Source organism: Lonchura striata, chromosome 1, assembly GCF_050655825.1.
Source record: "Lonchura striata isolate lonStrDom1 chromosome 1, ASM5065582v1, whole genome shotgun sequence".
Lineage (NCBI taxonomy): Eukaryota > Metazoa > Chordata > Aves > Passeriformes > Estrildidae > Lonchura > Lonchura striata.
This window is the reverse complement of record NC_140703.1, coordinates 13,834,604-13,858,569: the sequence shown is the minus strand read 5'-3', so window position 1 is coordinate 13,858,569 and position 23,966 is coordinate 13,834,604. Positions and strand designations below refer to the sequence as shown.

General features: G+C 36.3%; 1 long non-coding RNA gene across 1 annotated transcript; it reads right to left on the bottom strand.

The window, feature by feature from the left end:
* Window positions 1-7,687: 7,687 nt before the first annotated feature.
* On the bottom strand, window positions 7,688-22,259 carry LOC146768598 (uncharacterized). The gene is made up of 3 exons (XR_014949720.1): window positions 12,548-22,259; window positions 10,697-10,801; window positions 7,688-7,894 (listed from the first exon to the last, which is right to left on the bottom strand). It is a non-coding gene; the product is annotated as an uncharacterized LOC146768598 (long non-coding RNA).
* Window positions 22,260-23,966: the final 1,707 nt, after the last annotated feature.

Genomic DNA, 23,966 nt, shown 5'->3' with positions numbered 1-23,966 from the left:
AAGCAAAATGGTACTTTACCATTAAAACCCTATAACATGTTCACTATGCTTCTAGAACTGTGACTCTTGTGCTAAATTTTTTGTACATTTAGGTCAAAGAAATGTTAAAAAGCGGCATTGCAAAAAGCAAGGGATATATCTTAAGAGAATGCAGCTACTTAGGGTGCAAGTCCTTAGAACTGTGACCTGTAATATAAGAATTGCATTGTTACTTTAATGGATAATCATGTAGATATCTTTTTACATGGAAAATGTCTTTGTTTTCAATAGGTCTGCGGAAAGTACTTTTCCCAGAAAAGCTTATCTAACACCCATTGAACTAAGTTGAAAAATTACTATTGATCTGGATGAGAATGAGATCAGCCCCATACTGGGAAAAATGACACACACATATATAGAATAGTTAATGTAGAAAAGTAATTACTTCTTGCTTTATAATATGGTATAAATTTAGCAATTAATCACCAAAAATTAACAATAGTTTCTAGAATTCTGTTCTATCTTACATTTCAAAGTGTTTTCATCATTTTCCTATATCTATCACACAGTATCATTCTTCTTTTTTTCCTGAAATGAAATAATTTTACAAAATGTTATTGCTCCTTTAAGTACTTCAAGGATTTAATGTATAACATTAAGAGTTAAAAGGAATTTTAAGCTTAATTAAAAAAAGAAAAATATATTACACTGTACTTGGAATAAGAGGATAGTGTACTATGTACATAAAGATGTGATTTAACCAAATATAAGATGCTGCAAAGGTGACCAAAGGAAGTAACTGGCATGACTTAGAATGCCTAAGGAGTATTGGTTAGTCCAAAGCCAGCTGAGCATCTGTACCTCCCTGGCAAGCAGCAAGCTTCAAGTGCAATAAACTTTACTATACTGATGGAAAATTAACTTGTTGAATAAGCATGCAATTGTTGTGGAGGTAATAATTTCTAAAGAACATAATCTTCCTGTGTCTGGCTTTCTGAAATGGAATGAAATTAATTAATGGAAGCAAAACTTCACCATAAAAAAATATGTTGAGGTATAAATCATCATTGAATGAATATGATCTTTATTTTTTGCAGGGTGCCTCTTAAATTTGCGTGCAATTTATGCAGTATGTCAGTCCTGGAAGAGAAAAGAGAAAGTCTGTACAGCAAGAGCTGGATGTCTTCATATCTGAGGGGTTTCTTATTCTGGTAGGCTTCAGTAGGCATATGGGGAACAGGGCCTTCTGCCTCCTGAGCAGATAAGGAGCAGATTGTGCTGATGGCAGCATTATCTGCCTCCTCATCTCCCATATGAGCTGTGACCCAGCACCATGTTCCAGCAGCCAGCCAAGACAAAAGGGGATTAGGAAGGTCTGGGCTGTGCCTGCTTATCGCCCATGGGAGTGACTTTTAAATCTCTGCTGTGATTCAGCTGACTGCTACACAGGTCACTCGATCTGCCCAAAACCAATCACAACAGCTGTATAACAGAAAAAAAACAAAGCATGGAAATGTTCAAAGAACTGTGTGCTCAAAACCATTCCAAGCTTTGTCAAAAACTGAAACTCTGATTCAGAAACTGGCAAGTTTTATGTGATTATTTATACACATTATTGACTTCTACCCGGAGGAGAAGAAAACTGATTTGATGTCAACGATGACACACTGGAACTCCAGCTGAAAGAGAAGCAGAACATTCTGCAGGAATGAACTCTTCCTTGGCTGGACTCTATTAGCAGCAAGCTGACTTACAGGAAGCTTTGACACACAGAGTAATCAGATTAACCTGGAGGAGAGATGAGTCCTGAAATACTAACACTGACAAATTGCAGATATGTGCTGATGAAAGCCACGCACCACTTGCTGTCTGCTGATCTTCTTGCTCAATATGGTACATGACAATGAAGATCAAAACCAGAGACAAAACCAGACAAATCACAGATTGTGGAGGTATGAAAAGGTATTGTACCTTTCAGCATCTTCTCTTTGTCAACACATCTATCTATTGAGGTGTGTGAGATATCTTGAGGTATCTATTTTCACCTTAGGTAAGCTGCCAAGTGCATGTGAAACGAGCAGTGCAGTCGTGTCCATCTGGATAGCAAGGCAAACAGTTTGGAAGGCATTTATTGAAAAAATATCCCACAAATAACAAACTGCAAGAAATCCATGGAAGGATTACCTCATCTTTTTGCAGGTTTTTCTCCTGACTGTGTGCTAGAATTAAATCTGCTCAATGGATCAGATAGGTGCTCTGCATACTGAAATTGCAGCAAGTACCTGGACAGACCTTGTTTTAATTGGCAGACCACACATTTTGTGATACAGGCTAAGCATGAGCTCTGCTGTACAAGTCTTTCAGCAAACAACTACTGGAGGCTCTGTCTGTGCCAGTAAGCACCATGTGACCAACTGCTGCACCAGAGGGCAAGTGATGTGACACAGAGCCTTTTTCCCCTCTAAAATAGGGTTGTGTTGTCTACACTGCCTACAGAGACCAGGGATACCCCCAAAGGCTCTGCTGCCCGAGTCAAGGTCACGTCTGCTGCACTGCTGCCTGCTCAAGGTCAATGCTGGTGCGTGGCTCCTCAGCCTTGGCTCAGTGCTGTGTGAAAAAGATTTGCCCTCCCTTCCCCATGCCCCTGCCTTGCCCTCTGCTCTTCCTCATCCCCGTTGTCTGCCCCACACTGAGCTCCTGGCTGGCCGTGGGCACTCTCACTCCTGTCCTGATTGTCCCCTGGCTGCCCTTCCCCTACGGAGCAGCTGGTGTGGCACATGTGGTGAAATTATAGCCCTTATTTACACATTCAAAACCTGTGGCTTTCTTGGTTTTGCTTTGCAATTTGCACAAAAAGAAAAAAAAAACCAAAACAAACCAACCTAACTAGAATTTATTTTCCATAATATCTCATAAAAATAATGCCAGCAGGTAATTTTCTGAGCAACACACTATTAAAATAAATATCAGATTTCAGTATAGATTTTATGTTTTTTTCCTGTTTGAAAGTAATCTGGAGAATGTCCTCAATTTATTCTGCATATGGAAATTAGCTTGAATACAAGATTGAACTTTCTCCTTTACTAACTGTGAAAAATATAACACACAATTTTCTTGTGAGCTTTCTAGCTGATATCAATGCTATTGCTTCAAGATATAGAAACTGAAAATAAAGAGGCTTTACATATAGGTTTTATACATAAACATTTTTTACATATATTTTAATACATATAACTTTTCTATCTTCAACAAATAGTTTCTGTCACAAAGAAATAAACGATGGTATCCAAGGTCATGTTGTATCCAGAAAAGTTAAATTATATCCCTGTTTTTTTTAATATTTTTAAAAATTTTTCCAGGCCTATTTCTACTGAAGACCCAAAAGGGTGTGTTTATTTCTTTACACAATTTAAAATTTGAACAAGTACTGAAAAGAAAATATTATTCTTGATAACATCTCTGGATGGGACAAGGGTCAGAGGACTAGCATGCAGTAAAAATGACAAATGTGTCATTGTTAATAAAATGGCTGCAAAGTAATAATACATTTTTTTGTATTTCAAAGTATAAAACTGTTTAAGAATAAAAAATGTAACAGTATCTGGAGGATGGAAATGCTGCAAAAAATTTGCATTTTTGATAAATAATTAGTTGAACTCAACTCAAGCTCCAATTGCAATGTCATTATTCAGAAAAAGTCTGAAAGAGATATCAAGTTGTATGAAAGCCATCTTGGCTTCCTTTGCTTTTTTCTGTTTGCTTGTTTGTTTGTTTGGGATTTTGTTTGTTTGTTTGTCTTTGGCACTGAAGTAATTCTTCAGAAATAAATTTTTGTTTCTCATTGATTCCAGTTTAAAAAAAAAAAGTCGTTAGCCTGAGAAAATTTCAAAAAGAAGCTATGACAATGATTATAGAAGTGGAAAAGATATCTTAAAAAGAAATAACCAAGGAATATATTTTGCATATTTTATGAAAGAGAAGTTAAATGGCAATTTTATTAAACAATTGATTCAGACATGGTCATATAAAATGTACCTTTGTTCTCTTTGAGGTTTTATGTAAAGCTGCTGGCATAAGTTTATATGATTATATGAGCAATTGAAAAAATGCCAGGAAACCTTTCTTGACCATGGGAATCTCAGCTGCCAATGCTATTTTTAGCCTATCTCAAATGAGATTTTGGCCTTGTCCACGTAGCACCCTCCTTAGTAATCCCCAGGCACAGCCCAGGCATTATCCTGGACCAGGAAATGTTCTCAAATGACACTTTGGAAGCTTCCAGGGTGCTATGGGGGCTGAGAGTCTTTAAAATGTGCTGCAGTGTCTGCTCCATTCCAGCTGGCCTTGATGCCAAAGAACAATTTCAAAGATTCATAAATAACTAATGCACAAGTTTGCATTGTCAAGGCCTTAAACCCGAAACGTCTCCAGATGAGCTCTCCATGTTTGACACTTTCCTGTTTTTACCATATCTTTATACAGGCTGGCATGTCTAGAGACCAATTAAAAACTGACATCAGACAGTAAATTGTTTAAGTACTGCAGTTATTAACCAAAATTAGTCTTCATTTTACATCCTGAATATTTTACATACTATTTCCAAAACTGAAGGTGAAATATTTCATGCTCAAGGCATTTTAGAGACACAGACAATTTAGAATCCCAGAATACGTTTGGTTTATATTAAATTTTACTTTTTATTATTAAAATACCTCTTACAGCGGTCCGAAGGTCCATCACATTATTCTCTGAATCAGAGTGAAGAGCCAACAGTCACAAAATAGAAATGTGGCCTTTCTTCTGTGGTCCTTGCAAAGATACAAAGGCAAGCATATTTTGCAAGTTTTTCAGACATTGAACATAATATGGAAAAAAGAGGTTGACCCAAGTCTGCTCTAATTTTTTATTGAGCACAGGAAATACTGCTGCTCCCCGACTATGAATCTGATATTGTTAGTTACATTTACCCATTGTTAATATGGGTAAATGTAGATACATTTGAATTTTGCCTAAATAGTCAAATAAGATGAATACTGCATTCCTAGCATGTCTGTGAGGCACAGCCTTGCAAACTGTAACATTGTACCTCGTGTCTTGATTTAATTAAACAGTCACCTAACCTTAGGAACACTGACTCCATTTAGCTCCAGCATATTTTGCATGATAGAGTGACACAATTGCAGCCCCCTGGAAAATGCTTTAAAAAAAATGACTTTCAGTACTGCCTGATAAAAGCTCTACATTTTTTTAAATAAAAGAGAACTTTTGATTTATGGAAACAATGTTTCAAAATTATTGAACTGAGACCAACAGTTTTTGGATATAAGCTCTTCTTTTCCCAAATAATGTGCTGGAATAGTTGTCTCTTGATTTGTGACTGCTTAGAAGAGTGGTAAGATAACAGTTATGAATTAATTAGTTATTAATTAGTTATAAATTAGTATGAAACCAAATTTTTCAGTTACAATGCTTAAGCAGGCCATGTTTAATTTGCACTATTGAAGTTGTTGTGTAAAAGCTGTGGAATGTGGTAAAAGCACAGAAGTTCCCTGACTCCTGAGCTGTTCTCTGCATGCCAGGCAGATTGTGGTGACACCACAGGGCACTGCTACAGAAAAAAAAGAGTTTCAAAGAATGATTATGACAGGCAATTTCAGAGGAAACAACATTTCTCTAGCATTAGACTGGCGTGATAGCATTCTTTATTCTGTTTGAACAGAAAAAGTGATGGTATCTGTTCGTTACTTTGCCAGACTTGATTTATCTGGACTTTTATCTCTTAAGTGACTATAATGATGGCTAATACTAATATATAATAAATTATGCATATTTATACTGCACAAGTAGATTTGATAATCAAAGTACATGTTGATATTTCACCAACACTTACAGGCATTATGCTTTTGAAATTGGTGAGATTTGAAAAAAAATAGTTTCACTAGTTGCAGAAGTGTCAAAATTTTCTGTTTTCCTATGAGCTTGTGGTTGGCTTTAATAAACATTTAATAGCAACTTTTATTTGGCATGGAAAGCTTTGCATGAAATAAAATCTTTAATTACTTAGTTAAAATACCTGCATTTTTCTATTTACAGCTTGATAGTCACTCAGCCATCCTTTGATATTGTTATAGTGCATTTTTGACAAAAGATATTGTCTGTCTTTGAAATGTTCACACAAGAAGCAAACACAAAGGGTGAATGCTGGCAAAATGAGAATTGTAACACACATACTCAGTGTTACTCTTAGTAGTGCAAAGAAATCAATTTCTCTCAATTAAGTAATAACAGAATAGATTCTGAGGAAGGTAACAGTGAAAATCACAGTTCACCATCAGGAGAGCACAGAGGCCCTGCACTTCCTCCCCATCCCACCGCCCCTGGGAAAGCAAACCCTGGCTTCTGCACCAAAATATTTGCACTTCCTCAGTGCCAGCTTTGCCCTTGGGACCTGTGGCAGGGGAGGACGTGCCTGGCCTGGAATCACAGCTGTGTTTAAGAGGTGAAGATCCCATCACGCTCCTCATCCCATCAAGCTCCTCATCCCATCACGCTCCTCATCCCATCACGCTCCTCATCCATTCTCTTTGGAAGCTGCCTGAGCATGAGGGCATCTGAGTCACTGCTCACGGAGCCAAAGGAAAGTACAAGAAGGTGCCCATGAACGCAGCCCTGAGCACGATGGAGAGATTTCAATCTGCTTGCTTTGCTCCCATCTCAGCCATCAGTGCGTGAGTTACATCAGCTCAGGCTCCCGAGGCCTCATTCTCATTTGTGAGAAGGGCACTTCACTTCGCTCTGGTAATACAAAGAGGCATTAAAACAGGAGTAATTTATATTTACATCATTTTTATGGCTCTGTTGCTATTAGAAGGGTGTAAATGGCATTAGGAGAAATCACTATCAGGCTACTTAAGGTCTTTACTTCCAGGAACTACAATGCAGAGCCTAAATGACTAAGGGCATGTAAGTGAGGACATCTAAGAAAGGCATCTGTGTGATAAGGTACATATTGGAAAGGCCAGGAAAAAGTACTAGTTTAAATCTACTAAACTCATTCATAAACCCTGGGATGCAAGATCTGCTGGAGTAATGCCACTGAGTTATCTGGAAGCTGTTAACCTTTTTCACAAGGCTATATTGAATAAAATGTTGCTATCATCAGAAAGTTGTTGGCCAGTCTCTATGCTGTAAATAAATTTGAGATAAATATATTGCATACTGGAAGTATATTCATTTTATCACAGCAACACAGAAATTGCAGCAAATTTGTCAAGGATGTATAATAGGCACAAAATTGATGAACTTGGTGGCTGAACACTCTTCCTGCTGACCTGGGATGTACAGATGAAATAATGTTGAAAATGCCTAACCTCCTTTTATGTGTAACTTCTGAATACTTGTACAAATGCAGTATATTTTCGAAAGCTATTTATATCTAAATAACACATTGATAAAAGTGGCCTAACTGTGCACTTTGTTTTTCTACAAATAATATTGCAGGATTAAGAATTAATTTCTAGATCTCAACCAGTACTAGAATCTGTGAACTCTTCTGTTATTTCTGTATTTTGTTCTCACAGAAAATAAAGAACAAAACTTTTTATGGACACCAACCATTTTTACCTGTGATTTGTAGTGCTTGGTGACATGAAAAATCATTACTAAAACACAATTAAGCAAAGAAAGTAAAAAAAAATCCACTTGTTCCTGCAGCTTGTTCATATCCTTTATTCAGTATCTCTGCTATTTATTTCCTCTCAGTATGTTTTACATTTACTAAGGCCAAATTTTTCCTTGCTTGCAGATGGTCTTTCTCCGCTCTGTTTTGGTCTCCACTCTGCAATTTATTGTGTCTTTATGTTTGTCTTCTGTCCTTCCTGCTTCAACATCACCCATATAATTTAGAAAGAAAGAACTAGGCGGAAAATAAACAAACAAATGAAAAATAGTAAAAGTAGCAAGATGCACACAAGAGCTCAGTGTTCAGTGTTGGCTGAATAAAAATCTCCAAACCAATGGACAAAAAATCCTTCTCTGAAATCCTAAAAATAACTGGACTTTGATGTAGCTACATGAACAGTCATCAAGCACTAATTTATCTCCTCTTTCATGAAAAAGGCATTGTCATCTTTTAACTATATTGGTCCATGGCTCATACCTATAATTTGTGAACAACAATTAAACCATGTGAAAAAATAACCCCAAGAAGTTTGTTCAATAGCTAAAACTTAACACAGTCCAAGACAGACTTCCTATAGGGAAAAATAGTAAAACCAAATAATTTATCAGTTGCTCACTAACATCTGATAGACACCAGAAACACACTCATGCACCTACAAAAGAGTTACTGAGAAAGCATTGACATTTTCAAAAATGTTTCTAATGATGTATGTACAGTTTTCAGTCCACATGGAGGTTAATATATTTCTGAATTCAAATTACTCTTGTGAACCATTCCTAGAAAAAATGAAGACTGCTGGGAGACTGTAAAAGGGAAAAGCCAGGCTCTGCTCTGTCGGACTCTGTGGTATTGATGATTCCAACATTGTAGAAAGTCTCTGTCTTTCAGCCTCATTGCCAAAGCAGAAGCCATAATTGGTCTGTGCTGGTTTCAGGGTTGTTTATTCTGTTTATCTCTCACATGTTCTGCTGCCCTGCCCAGCTCTGTCCTGCAGGGCAGCGTGTGGGGCTCTGCCCTCAGTGGGATGTGACAAACATTAAATACCAGAAACTCCCTGGGCTGGATTTACAATAACGTGCCAATATCTGTCACCTACGTTGGACAGTGTGTCCCCAGCCTAAACCAACAGAAAAATGCCAACACTACAGTGAAACATGGAGGGCATGAAGAAGGAGAAAAAGGACAAGACACACCCAATTTCCTCCATCTTGTCCCCTTTGGACCCCTAATCTAGAATCCTAAAATTTTACTTTTGGACCCGTGCCACACTTAATTATTACTTATATCAAACAGTCAGAGCTTGTAATTCATCCTGCAAGATTGAAAACTCTTTTCCATGGGCAGAGATCACAGCCAGTGTCTCTGGGGGCTCTGTCCAGGGGGGTTCCTGACCCCTGCCAGGGTCCCAGACCTTCCAGTGCAGCCAGAGGGAAGCCCTGGATTCCCACACTGCTGGTGCTAGAACTAGGAAATCTTGGGTCCTCACAGCTCCCTTCTGGGAGGGAGAGCCTGAATGGTTTCCGTGCCTTTTGCAGCACGGATCTTGTGCTGCAGCCTGGGGGCTGCTGTCTGTGGGACTCTTGTTTGTGTGCTGTGGGACACCTGTGGGAGCCTGAGACAGCTATTGCTTCCTCAGAAAGAAGATAACCATGCTGTGGTCCTAAATGCAATTAGGCTTTGGACTTTCTCAGATTCTCTAATGCTGCTGAAAGGAGCAAACTCCTTTAAGACTTTGACAAGGGACTAATCCCCTGAACCTTGAACCTCCAGCTGCCAGGATTATGAGCCATAAGTAAAGACACAGAGAATGCTGTTGTACTTCAGGTGGGAACAACTTGATGATCCATTCTTTAATTTTAAACTATTGCAAGAGGTATTGTTGAGCTCCTGTAAACATCTGTCATGTTTCTAATCATTGGAAACTCTAGATGTAAGAAAACAGTTACAACAAAAACTATCCCAGCTCAGCTGAGCAATTAATAAATTTGCTGTACTTTTTTCACTTTCAATCATTATCCTCCAGGGGATTCTTGGACTGTACCACTATTCTCAGATTAAAAATTTAGTACAATAAAGAACTGCAAGTAAAGTTTATTTGCCCCTTGGGAGCAAGTAGCCAGAGATTGTTGTGTCCATCAACTCTCTGCTCACATCAGCAGACAGCTGAATGCTCCTAAAGTAGCAGAAATTGCATTAGCTTTGTTCATATCAGTGTTTCTTGCAGCTTCACAGTCCAAGGCCAACAGAAAGTGCTCACTTGAGCATTCGTCTTCCCTAGTGGTTCTTACAGTCTATAATCCCATCTTCCGCACAGAGATCTTTCATTTGAGACTGCAGAAACTGGTAAATTCACAACACAGTTCCTGCCACTACTGGTCCAGGCTAATGAACATAAGATTGTTTGCATCCATTGCCAGATATTCATGTCAAATTCAAATCCTTCAGACTCATCACTGCAAATAAAGTGTCTGAAATTAAGACAGCGAAGTAAAAAGGCTCGCCACACTACAGTTTGGGAAAATTTGTAATGAGAATGTAAGAAGTATAGAAAGTTCTTGGGAGCTATAATTTAGCACAATGTGCAACTTGCAAGTTTTAAGTAGATATGAAAGCAAAGTGCAGAAATAAGTACTTGCTTCATGTTTTTCTGGGAAACATTTTTTGGAAAACATAACCCTGTTTTTGCCTGGAATGTTTTTTTTTTGTTTGTTTTTTTTTTTTTTTTTTTTTTTTTGTTTTGTTTTGTTTGTTTTTTTTTGTTCTGTAAATTTACTTATCTACAAGTGAATGTATATAACTTAACTTATAAGTTAATTGGTTCAGAAAAAAAATGTAAAAAACTAAACTTACAGGCTCAGCAGTAGTGATGATTTCTTTTATATACTAAATGATTAGGAAACCACTTTTTTTCACCACCCCTCTCCACCCCCAATGTGTTTGCATTATCCATTTTAATGAAGTGAGTGGAGTAGTGCAGCTAAGACCAAAGCCAGCATAACAAAAACAATGTCTTTAGGAACAGGGAAAGGATCTCACCTTTTTGGAGTTTTGAGAGAGGGTATTTTGCAGGGCCTGGTGAAATGATGCACCAAGGCACTAGTACTGGTGTCAACAAAGTAGATTGTGAGCTTCCTTGATAACCTGAATAAATAAAGAAATAGCAAAAGATGATTTGAAGCTTTTTTTCTTTGTAGAAATAATAATAATAAAAAGGTAGGGTTTTTTATTAATTGATTTCTAATACAACTGATAATCAACTATTTAATTTCATATTGGTATTACTTAATGTTCTCCCACCTCCTTGTAAAGTTTGATGTTAAATATAGACCATAATTTAAACATTCTCAGGAAGAAAATGGAAAATATCAATCAAAAGGGAAAAGGAAATACTAAAAGATTACTGGAGTTTAATTTTTCCCCCCACTTTTTTTTTTTTTTTTTTGGAGAAGGTGAGCATAAAATTGCAGATGGTTTCACACCATAAAACTTTTCATTTTCAGTGAATCTTTAACTGATGTAAAAATGTATGCCCACTTTGTGTCATTATAGTTTACAATTGTACTTTGCCCAATAGCTTAAGCCAAGTAGACCCTTCTGCCAGTATCAGATTTTTGTAAATTTGAGAATTTTGTATTTGAGATGTGGTTCTTTGGCTTTGCAGTAGGTACCCAAAATTTGGCAGGAGTATATTCATTGGGTCAAAGAGACTTTTTCTATCTCTAAGAAGATTCGTTTTGATTCAGCTGGGGCATAAACCTCTGAAAAGCAGAATTAATATGTGCTGAGTAGAGCATCATCAGGGGTTGATAAGATCTTTTTGAGCATTGTATCCTCACTAAAGCTGCTGCAGTGCCAACGTTTTGGTACAGGACAGATTCAGTGAAAATGCTGCCAAACTGCACTAGGTTTCCTATGCAGTCTGTGCACAACTAAATATTCAGACAGGGCATTCTGTCCCCCTAGCTGGTGTCCAAACATCCTCTTGGTTAAGAAAATGGCTTTGTGCTACTCTTATAATTACAATTAAGGAACTGGGGAGATCCAGCCTATTGCTGCTCTATTTCACTGATGAAGTTAGAATGTGATGAAGTTATCCATGAAAAAGGCAGAAAAAGGAGCAGGATTCTGATATGTCAGGACTTCTGCAAGCAATTCCTCTCTGCATAAAAATTTTGGATCTCTGACCTTGCCTGCATTGACTCTAACTGTGAATGTGACTCACTTCCCAACATTGCCATGGATTTGCAAAGCAGGGCAAGTGAAGGCTGCATCACTGTACTTAATTCTGATATTTGTTACACCATCTATATTAGACTTTTATTCTTCTTTATTTAAATAATTTATGAAATAGGATTTCTTTATCTGCAAATTCTGTGAAGGTGGTAAGGTAACATGTATCTACTTATAACAATAATGCAAATTTCAGCCTGGCAGTGATAATCAGCTACAATATGTTCAATTCAAGGAGGAATATAAATTTTTTATCCTTCTCTGTTAAGAACAATGGAGTTTAGTGACTAATTATTTTGTTTGCTATTCCTTAAAAATAGAATAATGGTATTAAAATGAACAATTGAAAATTACCAGAAAATACATTAGACTTTCTAACATTTAATTTCCTATAAACAGCATTTCTGTCCCCCCTCAACTATATAGTTCTCTAGACACATTTTTCTGGATATATTTCAGCTGCAGAGCTTCTGAAGAGTGCCTCAGTCACAGACTTTCCAGGTTTATGAACACTGACATTTAAGGCAAGCTCCTTGCTCTGGATAATTAGGCCTCCTTTGCAGGAATTCAAACACCTGGCTCACTTCTCTCTCCGGACCATGATTTGCCCTTCTGTCCTTTGCAAATTTATTCTCCTTGTTGTAACATTTAAAGTACCTTAAATTTGTATTCGTGGGGATGGATCCTCATGTGGTGAAATGAAGCCTCATTTGATGGATTGCTGGGAGCTACTTCAGTATCCAGCAGAATTAATCTGGTTGAAAATGTTCTTTTTCCATTCTCTTGCTTGACTCATATTTGCAGAGAAATTCAGAGTGTGTTAAGTACACTGGCTGCTCATCTGAAGACAAATCCATCTTTTGAAATTTCTACTAATTCACTTACAATGTGATCCTCTTTTAAAGCCTGCTAATGTATGAGAGCATTGATGGTGGCAGTAGTGCTGCAGAGAGATCCTGTGGGTCTAAGCAAGTTATCTTGTCACTGTCTGGGACTGAGTTCAAAAGTACCAAATATCTGTGTATGAGGAGGAAAAATTCAGTCAGAAGGTGAAAAGACAGGGATGCTTTGGAAGACAGGAGGAGGCTCTGCTGGCAGTGCTTAAGATGAATAATATAATGTGCTCTAATGAATGTCAAAAAGCAAAGTTACACTTGATTCATGCTCAGCTTAAAATATTCCAGTAAAATAATTATTTTAACCAAAGATGTGTCAAGAACCATGTTATTTCTCTGACAGTGATTGCAAAAGAAAATCTCAGAGAAAAAGGCCAAAAATAGGTGGATGCTTGTTCTTTTTGACCATTTACTCTGGGGCTTTAGTGAATTTAGTGAATTAGGCACTGTATCTGGAGTGCAGCAATATTTCCTAGATTTCCTATTGTAAATTTTATAGCACAGCATTATTTCCAGCATTATTTGTGCCTTTGCACCACTTGTTTATTTTAACACTTCTTTTGCAAGGAAAGACTACTGAACTGCTCCTGGGATTTAAAGGTTTTTAAAACCTTTTCTATTGGAGGTAGAAATTATATTTGGCTTAGGGCATAGTCTTGTTTTCATTTTTATTTCCTCTATTTGACCCCTGTAAACAACTGTCAAGCTATCAGTATATTATTTTCTGTTTCTTCAAATAATTAACTGAGACATAGCTTTTATATTACTATGAACTAGTTTCAAGTTAGCATGGCAACATGTTCTTGTTAAAAATATTGAAAGCTGCTGTTTAAGAATATACCCTGAAAAATTAAAAAAGTTTCTGGTCTCTCTACAGGTGTCCTTGTACCTTCTGTAAATATAAAAAAACTCCTATCTACTAGGTTTACAATGAGCATATGGTAAATAACTGGTTCTTTTTTTTTCTCTCTTCTGTATTTGAAGCTGGTGTTTGAATCAAAATCCACTTAAGGCAGCAAATACCATTATCACACTGTGCGACAATACACCTCAGTACTATAATTGAGATTAACTTTCAATCACTACAATTTGTGAATCAGCAATTTTGAGAGGCTTCACTAGTTTTTCTGTGTGGAAGCAATCTACCCCCTGCTCACAAAATGATGCTTTTCTTTGGGAACATGGAAGACAGTGGAGAGGTTCTTTAAAAAACTGTTGAGACAGAACATATGAAGCCAAATATAAATGAATGAATTTATATCTGAGATAAATGAGATTCTTATTCTTGAGGCTTCATAAACAAATCCTTTCTTCTGATTTCAGATTACAAGGCAAAATATGTGTCTAAAACCACTTTATACTTAATGAAAAGAACATTTTTAGTAAAGTAGGAATTCTAGATATTGTAGGATCAGAAAAACAGGTGTTAATAGCTATGTCTTCTATTGGCTTAGTGAATTTTAGCAGGTTAATAGTACAATCTAATGATTTTAGTACTGATTTCAAAGCAAGAGAAGCTACAGCCTAATGTGAAGGCACAGATTAAAAATGGGGAGATAAGACAAATACATAATCAACTTTTTTACATAAAATTGGATTTAGGCAGAATGTCATTTCGGACTTAAATCTCATTCAGTCCTTTTAGTGCTCAGCTAGGTAGTGGTTAAATCTGCTCCTAAAAAGAGATGTTTGCCCCTCTGAATCCTGCAAGAGGTCTCATCTAGTCAGAATAGGCACCACATATGTGAAAAATTTAGTCTCTTTAGAAGACGTAGAAAAAAATCTCAAATTTTTTCTTTCTAGAGAGTGATCTAATCACCAGGTTATATTTTGTTTTATGTCTGCACGGGATAGAGGAAATGGACACTTTCTATTATCACCTGCTAAGTAATTTCGGTTAGCAGAAGAACAGGAAAGATTTATTAGATCAAAAGACGCGGAATAAAAAGTTATAAAGCTCTTTTATGGTGATGAGGGATGAAGATCTGGACTTCAATATATTCTGTTATTTTACAGTGTCTTTCATATCTTGAATGTATTCTAAATATTGGCACTATGAAAGGAGCTGGCAATGCTACCACTTCCTCCTCCCAGGTAATGCTAGGAAAAGGTGTAAGTGCATAATTTTTATACAAAATTCTTATAAACTTATATTACAACAATTGAATTATGGACCTAAATTGGAGACTAGCTTCTCCTTTAATCTTGAAATTAAGTACCTGTAGCTCAGATGTGGTTTATGAGGAGTAGAGAGGGTAGTATAAAGCTTCATTTTTATTTTCTCTTTTGTTTGTTTCTAAAGTCTATTAAAATGTTTTCCTTATAGCTGTTTAAATTTCAAGACAAAAAATAAAACTTCCAAATAAATTGGCTTACATAAGTTCCACTTAAAGAATCACCTGTGAAATAATCTGAACCAATAGTATATCAAACTACTTTTTAAAAATTGGAAAATTATTAACTCTTGCAATAGTACTTAAAGAGAATGTAGACGACCAAGAAAGATTATCCTGCACATAAAATCATGAACAAATAATTTTGACGTCTGTAAGCAAAATAATGAGTGTCCAAATTATAATTAATGTTAGGCAGAATGGTTTGAAGTTTTCCACCAAGATGAGGTCTGATCCATAAAAGAAAATGTTTTAATCCAGTACTTGATTTTTCCAACATTTAGCTTGATACTATGTGATGTGAAAGTCCATAAGTTTACATATATATACATAGGGAATTGATTAGATGGATTAAATACTTGACAGACATCATGATGTAGCTGTTGAGGCGGATGTACAGAATCCCACCAGATAGGGTTCACAGACATCAGAGCCTGCTTGCTGTGAGATATTTTTGTCAGTGATCCAGATGATGCTACTCAGTCCTGCTGGTGATGGTCAGAGATAATAAAGAACCACTGGATATGACTTAGTATAAAGCCAGGGAAATCTGAGACACTTAGATAGAAGAACAAATATAAGGAAACATCCATAATTTAGCCAAATGCACCTGGCACAGCTAATCTAAGAGGATGGGAGAGTCTGTTTTGGGAGCCCTAATAGTTCACTGATGGGTATGTGGGTAATCTTGGGTAATTGCCTCAGTGTGAGCTCCCAGCAATCCTTAATAGTACACAGCTGACCACATGAAAGGCATTGCTGTACCAGACAATGGCTTCACAACTGTTTAATATCTAGAGAATGAAAACATGCATTTTTCTAAGAGCTATTACGTGATTCACCTTTGAGAAGAAACTCTTTTCCATACGTTTATAATTGTTGACACGCCTACATGTGTGTTCTGAACCCTTCTACCCTTAAGTGGGCAATATGAGGTATTTTCAATATGAAGTTTGACTATAATTAGCTTCTCAGAATGTGTAAATAAAGGATAGTGAGTAAAACTTGGTCTCTTGCAGCTCTCCAAATGGTTACAATTATATTGTTGTTGTTTTAAACAATCATAATAGACACAGTAAAGGCATGAATTCTACAGTATTTTACCAAGTATTTTAAGTTAGAAGGGAATATTTTGTATTTTCAAGGTCAAGTTCCTGGGTAATACAGGCAACAAATTATATGCAAATTATTTCAGTCACCTTACTTATAAAAACATTATGAAATTCTTGTATTCACAAGAAAGACCAAACATCACAAATTAACAAATATTCCTACACTGTAAGATTTGTTTAGCTGTGATCCAGGTTTTTTCTGCATAACTACAGACTTTTACACTGGCTCATCTAGTTTATAAATCCTTGGTTTATGCAAGCTTAATGATATCCAGTCTTGCCAAAGCTTGCATTTATTATCTGTTTTGAAAAATTGCTCATGACAAATGCTAGTTTTTTCGGAGACACACAGTGTCCCTTCCTTCATTGTCTATTCTCCTAAATGCAGAAATGTAGTTTTCAATACAGAATAAAACTTTAGTAATTCAATGTTGATTAAGTAGGGGCTGGCTTTTGACATAGTCCTACTGAGAGAGACCTTGTACCAGAAAGGTCTTATGAATTCAAAGTGTTACTTTGAGAATATAATGCTAAGATAAAGGGTTATCAGACATAAATAATTAACTCTGTTAAGCAGGGAAAATAACTGTATGATGCCCTTGGTACTTTTCTGTCTTTAAACAGTGGTAAAGATGCAGAACACAAAAGGCATTCAAATCTTGAGTGACGTGTTAAAATCCCCTTTAGCTTCTCTGGTCACTATCTACTGAAATTTAGTGTACTTGATGTATTGAAAATGCTGGTTACTTTTTATTTCTACCCTTTTTTTTAGTTGGGTTTTCTTCATAATTTCTTTAATATGATTTTAAAAGCCTTCGTGTGCATGTAAGAGTTTCAGCATCAGGATATTAATCTCTGTTTGACCCGGCAAAAGCACCTGTGCTTACACAGAGTCAGCTGGTGTCAACAAACTCCAGTTAGTTGGAAATTAGGGATTAATTTGATTGGTGATTAAAAGCACTCTTTTAAACACATGAAAGTAATTTCTGTATTTGTGATCCTTTAATTTTTGTGCCCATATAATTACATTCTGTGGGTTATCTTGTTAACATCCTTTTTTCCTTGGCTTTACTGTTTGTTCTGAGTGACTTTTTTCATCACGACTCTCTTTAAACATCCCTTTGTAATGAGTCTGTACATCCAGCTGCAATCAATCTTCTGTTAGATATTCACAGACTGGGGAACCTTGATGCTACAGGCTGACAAATAAATCCCCTTCTTTTCTACTGAGTGTAGAACACTTGAAAGAAAAAAAACCTGAAACTGTAATGGTACGAACACTAATTCCTACCGATTTCTAAGATGTCTAATTCCCTTTAATTTGTTTGGCTCAAATGATTACTTGCCCATGTGTCTTAAAAGGACTGTTCTGTCAGGTAGTATTGACTGGAGTAGCTGTGCGTCTGACTGGGTTATTTACAGAAAGAGCTCTTTAACATGATTATAGTTAAGAGGCAAATTTGGATTAGGATTTGTGTGTGTTGTCAGTATCTTAGGTATCTGTTTTGGAAGTTGAGCATGGTTCATGAGGTTTCACAGATAGATCAGCTGGCAAAGATAACCCCCAAGACTGGAAGAGATGTCTCCTTATTACTTTCAGCATTGAGGAGGCTTAGTATATTCAACATGCTTTTAACAAACAGTAGTTTGTAGGTGCTGTATTTTATTCTAGATATAGACTAAATCCTGACCTATCTGTCATAGTGTTCATACTTAGGGTGAGAAGTGGGGGGAGAAGAAACATGACTTTTTATGTGGATAATAAATATTATTTGGAAAATTCCCATCAAATTAAGAGATAAGCAGGTGTTCCAACACATGTGACTACTTACATTCTGGAAGGAAAAGCCTTGACAGACAGGACAGAGAAAGATTTTAGCTGATTGTATTTAAAATGTATCCTTGATATGGTCCATGAGTTGATCACATGATTCCATTATTTATGTAAGTACCCTTGCAATAAAGTTGAAAAGCATGGATAGGTGCCAAAGTAGGACTTGTTCAAAACCAGACCTGTTCTTGTTCAAACAATAGTTCAGCCTCTGCACTGTGCAGATCAGAGCAGTTAGCTATCAGAGAGATAAGTAAGATTGATAGGGGTAATATTCAAATTGTTACACATATCACATTATTGAACATCTGTTTTAATGAAGGATGAGCAATCTGAGAAAGAGTTGGTTATATTCACATATAATCTGCAATAGGTTACTGCAGGAATTGTATGCTGTCCATCAACTCTTTCAATGCACACTGTAGTTGTTGTACTGTGTATTTTTCTTTTTTATAAGTGTTTTGGTTATGAGGAAAACATAATTTTATGACTCCAAAGTGGGATCTTCCTTACCCTCTCACTAAACATCCCCTTCCTAGCCCTAGGTGGCAGATTGCTTAGGTGGGAGCCAGCCTGGCACAGGTGGCAGCTTGGACTTGTATCAAAAAGAGAAGAACCATTGATCTGCTCACATCTGATTCATTAGGTGTTTTTTTGATGAAGCTGGTAAATGTATGCCCATTTGTGTGGACCTTTGCCAAAACAAGCTTACACTTTTGTAAAGTTGGCAAATTCCCTCTTCTCTAAATGTGTTTGACATTCTTCAAACTGTCATACACTAACTGGTGGTAAGAGAAAATGCAGTTGTGCTGAAATACTAAACATGCACATACAAAACCATTTTCTCAAAAAACTTTGCCCCATCCTAAGTTCAGAAGGTATTTTTATTGATAAATGACATGTATTTAACATACACATTTTCTATGATAATTTTTAACATGATCTTAGTTTAAAAATATTTTTAAAAAAAATTGTTGATAGGATTTCTTGCATCTCCATGTGGAAACTTTAGTGCAGAATTCCATGGTATTCCGAAAACTATATTCCAGACCATAAGACAGACTAATTTTTCTTTATGCACCCTTAAAATAAAGATGAGATCTATCTCCACCTGGTCCTCAAGTCCATCTTCTACTCTTTTCAAAACAGAGTTATGTGAGAGAAGCTAAGTATTATTTTCAAGGCCTGTCTCATGTTGAGTGTGACAAGCTAGTAGTTGTTTCTCAAAAATGAAGATGTTTTGGGACTTTTAATTCCTGAATAATCAGGAGATTCAAAGAAAGATTGTCTGGAAAAAGAAGCACATTGTTGACGAAGCTGCCAAATGGATTCTTTTGTAGAAGTCTGACTCAGGATTTTTGAGAGGTAACTTAACAAGGACCCTGGAATGAAGAGTTGAAAACACAGAGAAAATTTAAGGGAAGAAAAATGAAGATTGAGGATAAGACCATCCAATAAAATAGTGTTGGGATCTTTGTGGACATGAATAAAGGATATACAAGTTATCTGAGAAAACAGGAATATCTTCCATCTATGAACCTTCCCAGAGTTCAGAGCTCCACTGCTATAAGAACACAGGCCACAAAACTAAACCATAGCTTAGAAACAATGTAGTAGGAAGAAATGCTGAAATATTCAGAAAAAAAAAAAAAAAAGACACCAGCTGTACTGAAGTAAATTCTTGCTGTCTGAGGAAGGAGGGTAAAAAAATTTTCTTTAACTGCATTTGCAGCTCAACAATGATATCAGGAAAAAAGAGCGGGATACCTCCAGAAACTGACAGTCAAGCTTTTCCTTACACCAAAGTATGAACCTGGAACTCATAAACCAGCAGAAAGACTCTCAGAAAGGAAGAGTTTATCTTTTTGTTTTGTGAACTAATCTGAGCAATAGGAAGAAGAAACATATGAGGTACTGACAGTGGAAGGAAAAGCACTGATCAGCAAGAAAATAAAGAAGCCAATTTGTTTCATGTTGGATGATTAAAACCCTTCACAGTCTCTTAAGGCAGCTGATTATGATAGTAATGCAAGACCACAAGCTTATGTTTTAAATTATTTTTCATCTGCTTTTTATTGGCTGCACAAGAATGAGGTTCACTTTGAAGCTATCTCTGAATGTGAAGGTTTTATTCCTTTTATATTTCAAAATGTGTATTGTTATAGAAACATCATATTAATAATCAAATGGGTGATTTTACTTCCTCTCCTCCTTTCTGATCAAGGACCCATAAACCCATGCCTATGTGAGGTTGCCATAGTTTTTAATATTTATCATATCCTTATTTCACTGACTCAGGCAAGTGTGTATATTTTTCATCTGTCAGTTTGCTACCATAAGTCAGTGCTATAGTGACATGGAGATGTTAAAAAATCATTTGGCTTTCATGTTCTACAATTTAAAGCTGTAGCTGAATAGATTCAATAATGTATATCTCCTTTAAAATACTCACACTAATCTGTTCTTAAAATCCAAACCAAACTTATGCTAACAGAGATGTGCATGAGCACCTAATATTTTACCTGCATCAGCAAATTTAGACCTACATTTTGTAACTTCTGTCTTCTAAATGTATATGCTTCTCACTTTGCAATGTGCATTTCTCTCTGCCTAAAATAGGGGAAAAAGGAAGAAAAAAAAGCAAACCTAATTAGAGTTCAGTGACCATCGTGCATTCTTAATCTATGTTACTGCATCTTTTTCCTCCTTTTGATAATAGTATTGAGCCTTTACAAAAAACATTATTTTATCATTGCCCAATTTTGTCCAGTTATGACAGAACTTTCATTTGCCTCACATAAGTACTTTATTCTTGCCTTTTAATTTAAAAATAACCTCTTCTGTTATTTTGGCATACTGCATTTCCCCCCATTATTTTCAAACATCTCTCTGGCTTATACATTTGAAGGAACCTATTTAATGCTTTGAAAAAGCATCTTATTATCATGTTATGCATAATTTGTTTACTGAATATGGCAAGTGGGTTGGTTACCAGATTCTAGAAGATAATCCACCTGAGAAACATTTTTGTATTGGGGAGATTTTCTGTATTTTGGATTGGAACAATCTATTATTGCTAATATTCTTTCCCAGATGTGGTAAAAATTTGTGAAAAATCGAGGGGGGTGTGTGCAATGTATCAAATGCATGGTAACCATGACAATGATTTGGTTCACAACAGAAATCACAAATACTGAAATTAGCTACACAGTTATTAAACTGCCAATTAAATAGCTAATGAGCAAGTGTAAATGAGTCAGGTATTCAGTCTTTGCTCCTGAGCTCTCTTCATCATTTGCACACTGAATCAATCTGATACTTCTGGAAAGGGGAGTAGGATGGGACAAAGGAAGAAATTGGAAGTGGCGCAAAAGAGGGAAATCTTTGTTTTGTGAGTCATCTTCCTTAAAAATGAAAGCATCAGAATCAAGAATGATACAACAACTTGTTGTGCATATGAAGTCAATGACAGGTGCTGGACAGGGTAATTTATAACACTGCTCCATGTGAATTCCACATATTAATAATTTAATAGCAGGATTTCCGGCAAAAACTTTTAATTGCCTACTCCATTCCATTGGGACATCATTAAAACAGGCATTTTGCAGTGCTGAAGACTAAAACAAAGTTCTAAAAACTTGTGCTCTGTCACAGTAGAAATGGACAGTATCTAGCCCCTTCAAATCAACAAGGACTGAAAGTCAAGGCTACTTACGACCAGAAGGTGTCAGAACAATAGATAAAAGTATCTGCTTCCTAAGTGCTACTGAATTATTTCTGTTTGGTGTCACAAAGATACTGGATTTCAGCTTGGATTCCAGAGGATGAAAGGGTCTTGAGTTCTTTTTGTGTCCTTTAACAGCATATCATGAGGAGCTGATGAAATTCAGTGGGCAGCAGCATGTAATGCAACTCCCCTGTACCTTAAAGAGAGTTCTATATTTCTCAGTTTGTTTGGCTTCACTCAATTCAAAGTTCCCTTTAAAACATGCTATAACTTGACAGCTGTGAGCTGAATTTTAGCTAAATTTCAGTGAGCTGAAATTTCAGAGGGCCTTTAGTAGCACATGACAAAGTAGTAATGAAAGATGGGTTATTAATCAGAATCATTTGGACTCATAATTCTTAGAAGTTTAACTTGCTCTGTACCCCCCCCCCCCCCCTCTAATCTTATGATGTTTTCTTTTAGGGACCATCAGTTTCTTGGAGATGTTAGAAGTCACTGTATTGTCATTTTTTGGGTCACCAAGACTCTAGAACATGATCAATTCCATTTCTGACAGGCAAGTCAATACTCTCCATTTCTTGAAACTGTAGTTCTTTCCTTCCTGCCTTCCTTATTTATCCTCACACTCCTTCTGTTCCATAGTGCTTTTTCTGTCTTTCCATGTTTCATCTTTCTTTTTTTTTTTTTTTCCTTTCCCCAAATGGCTTGTTATAAAACATATGCAGTCAGTGATTTATGGTCTAATGTGAGGAATTATCTTACTGAACTCTTCCACCTCACCTTTGACTCCTTGAAGGTGTCCTCACCAAGTATTCTCTTACTTTAAAGAAATGACAGTTTTGTTGAATCTTTGAGAACAAACAAATACTTTTTCTTCATGTGGCATGCATTTCAATTAGTAAGATTGTTACTCAGTTGCTTTAGGTTATGACCAATGAATTGCAAACAAAATAAGCCCCAAAGAATCTGCATAATATAAAATCAAGGATCAGACAGACTTTCCAAGGGTGAAAATGCAATTCCACAAAATGCTGGTGTTGATAAATGTGAAGCTTTGGCAACACAACACATATAGAGAAACTTTATATATTTTAAGCTGTTTTTGAAGCTTACTACTGCAGCAAAGTGCACCCTTAAGTAAGGACACTGAGCCTATATTTAATTCCTTTTTTTTTTTTTTCAAGAGCTCTTGTGGTGTTTTTTGGTGGGTTTCTTTTTTCACATGGATCTTCCAGCTGCTCCTCAGTTACAGTACAAATGTTAATGACATATGGATTTCACTTAGAAATATTAAAGAGAAAAATGTGTAAACATTGCTGAATAACTGCATATTTTGAGATAGACCACAAGGCCTAACCTTTGCATGTTATATGGAAAGGTAGCTAAGGTGAAGGGATAAACATTGGTTCTATTATACTGTCTTAGAAATAAAAAAATTGAAGAGGGCTTTCTTTTGCTTCTTCTTTTTTTTTTTTTTTTTTTTTTCCAAGACATTGCTATTGATCTTTTGAAATATGTGGTATTTGAAGATCAAATGCCACATCTGCTTTTGGATGCAAGATTACTTGAAAAATCTACAAAGCACATTCTGGTCATCATTACGTTTATCCTTGACTTTTGTACTGTTAAGGCATTAAAAAGAAATTAATTCCTGTTTGCATGCAGTCTTCAAAGATACATATTTTCAATAAATATCAATATAAAAATTTGTATGTTGTCTGTTAAGTGGGTTCAGACTGATTCTTTTCTTTCACTGCTTTGTGTAAAGCTTTGTGAAAGGAGACATGGAATTTCTGGAAATAAGGAGCAGAGTCTGTATCACTCCTTTGCCAGGTGGTAGAGCAGCTTGCTGCAGCAGTTAAAAGTCTGAGCCATATGGCTCTGATCCACTGCAACTGCTACAATGGAATGAAAAGTCTGGAAAACAGAAAAAGATGAATGAAAGAGTGAAGAAGTAGTCAGTTACTTTGACGAATGTGACAAGGGCTGCTCTGAAAAACAAAATAGTCCCAATCTGTAGAGTTTGGTAAGTATCGACTTTGAAAAGAATAAACATACAATCTCTTCCAGCTGCAGAAAGAAATTTGGGCACAAGGACCCTTGTGTCTGTGTGACTT